The following is a 2,617-nucleotide window of genomic DNA, read 5'->3' as shown; positions in this document are numbered from 1 at the left end:
TCGCACGGCGGCAGGACGCAATTTCGCTTGCGCGGCCCCGCCGCCCGCTCCCTCGCGCGGCCGCCGGCCGCCGGCTCCCTCGCGACGGACCGATCCTCCCTCTCGCCTGCAGGGATGATCAAGGGTTCACCGCCGTTGAAGATCCCAGGGTTCCGAAAGGATTCGAGGGAGCGCGGGCGGTGTTGTTTGGCCTCAGTTCATGCCGATGATGATTCGTGATATTGTGGTGCTGTTGGATTGATGCCGCGGGAAGATTGATCAGCGAGGAGAATAATAGGTAATGCCTATTTATATTGGTACATGATTGGTATTTGGTAGGCGATCGCAAATATTTTCTGTTTATATTGCTACATGATTGGTATTTGGTAGGCGATCCCAAATATTTCCTGTTTATGTTGATACAGATAGAGATCTTGAGTACTTCCTGCACATATGCTTTTTGTTAGGAAATTTTGAGACTTTATTGTGAACTTTTTTGTTAAGGAAATAAGGAAATTCGCATTCCAAGTTGATTATTACATTTTATAATCCAGTTGCTAGAATAAACAAAGAAGGAGCTCCCAATTTTTTGGTCCGCTCCTCTGAAACTAAGCCTAGATGATGTCTTCCGAATTTTTTGTAGTTCTAAGGTTATATCCATTGCTTTATTACTGCTATAAAACTTTTCGAGGAAAGAGATTTGCAGATTATCATATGCTTAATTTGGATATACATATTTGAAGATGAATATTTGAATTTATCCGTGAAGTTCTATTTTTGGTTTTTATTAAGGAATTGGGAAGCATTGTGGCCTATCTTGGAGACGAATCACAGTAGAAGTATGTGCTATCTTAACTTCTAGGCAATTAAGCATGCACGAAAATGAAGAATATGATGGATTATTTTTAATTAGGAGAATTTGATTATTTTAGCAGAGTATTTAGTTGATGTGGCTTACTCTATTATTTTGATAGAAATGATTAACAGAATTTGCACCAAAAGCTCACTCACAGAAAAAGTGTTCTCCTCAAATTTTGTTAGGTGATAAACTTTCTGATGTTGTTGGGAGCCCATATTATGTCGCACTTGAGGTGCTTCTGAAATCATATGTGGCCCATAAGCTGATGTCCTTCACCACCGCGGCCGTCCCAGGGGGCGTGAGCGGGCCGGTGCTCCGCATGTGCAAGAATTGCAAGAAGCAGTACGACCCGGCAGCAAATCACCCATCATCCTGCCGCGACCACACAGCCCACTTTGGAGGTGAGAAATCGTCTCTCTTACAGCTACCTGCTCATCTGCAGACCGTCTTATCGATTTATAACCATGATAGACAGGCAACTCAGTAGCCGTACATTCAACTTTGTCTACTTATTTTGTGAAAATTGCGTTCATCGGCTCATTTTGACTGAAATGTCGACCATGAACCATCAAATGGTGTATTTAATTAATGATTACTATGGGTTCTCTAAGACAAATAGCATGGTGCTGTGTAGAAATTTCAGGTTAAGTATGTTGAACAGGTTGCATTTGGCATGCTTGCATTTCTGATGTTTCTCACATCTGATGTGTGCTTGCCTGATATCCCACATGATTTCTTTGCACCATATGCATTTTCCAAGAGGTGCTGATCAATAAGAATTATCTACGGATCAGCATGCATAGTAGTAACTCATAGACGCAATTCCTATGGATTACAATGGAGTCAAAAGATGCATGCAAGAGCACTATATCTGCCCCATTATATTAGAGGATAGAGAAATACACTACAAGAATATAAAACCTGATCATTGCTACAGTTTTCCTTCTGTTTGTTTCAAATTATATTTCTTTTCTTGGGTGCACACACTGCTCATTATATTAAAAAAATATGTTCGTTTGCAAAAAGAATCCTAGAACCCATCAAGAGTCTGTGAGTAATGTTTATTGTACTTCTGCAGAATACTTCTATTTGAGGTTTGATGCCCTCATGGTGCTATGACTGTAAGATATTTGACCAAAAAGAGGTGAATTTTGAGTTTTTACCATGCAAGTTAATTATAGGTTTTTGTTAGCCTGAGCAGTGCTCTTCTTGGGGCCTATTGCCTTATGGATTATGAGTTCTCTTGAGTGAGTAGGTACCATTGCATCAATGCTGATAAGCGGTGGATGATCCAATCTATTCTTTTCCTCTTCTGTATTTGCTTAAATTTAATCCATGGTCTGCATCAAACTATTTATTTGTTCAGGACCATGAACCATCAAATGGTGTATTTAATTAATGATTACTATGGGTTCTCTAAGACAAATAGCATGGTGCTGTGTAGAAATTTCAGGTTAATTATGTTGAACATGTTGCATTTGGCATGCTTGCACTTTCTGATGTTTCTCACTTGGAAGTAGTCATAACACAGAAGCTTAACTGAATTATTACACTTTATAGAGATAATGAATCACATGCTAAGCTAAGCTGCCCTTGAAGTTCACCTAAAGCTACTGGAGACATGAGACATTAAGGTATCTATGTTACTCCATGGAGTTATAGGTGAACTGAGTGCCCTAAATTTGAGCCTTATACTTTGGTGCCAATTCATTATTCACCTCTTACACATATCATATTTGTTGGAATACTTACATTTTCGTCGACGAGGATAGCATGGTA

At 39.7% G+C, this 2,617-nt stretch overlaps 1 long non-coding RNA gene across 1 annotated transcript; it reads left to right on the top strand.

The window, feature by feature from the left end:
- Window positions 1-201: 201 nt before the first annotated feature.
- On the top strand, window positions 202-2,315 carry LOC124695778. The gene is made up of 3 exons (XR_007000596.1): window positions 202-277; window positions 1,021-1,239; window positions 1,917-2,315. It is a non-coding gene; the product is annotated as an uncharacterized LOC124695778 (long non-coding RNA).
- Window positions 2,316-2,617: the final 302 nt, after the last annotated feature.

This window comes from Lolium rigidum, chromosome 3 (assembly GCF_022539505.1).
Source record: "Lolium rigidum isolate FL_2022 chromosome 3, APGP_CSIRO_Lrig_0.1, whole genome shotgun sequence".
Taxonomy (NCBI): domain Eukaryota; kingdom Viridiplantae; phylum Streptophyta; class Magnoliopsida; order Poales; family Poaceae; genus Lolium; species Lolium rigidum.
Note: the sequence above shows the minus strand (reverse complement) of the source record. Positions and strands in the feature narration are given on the sequence as shown.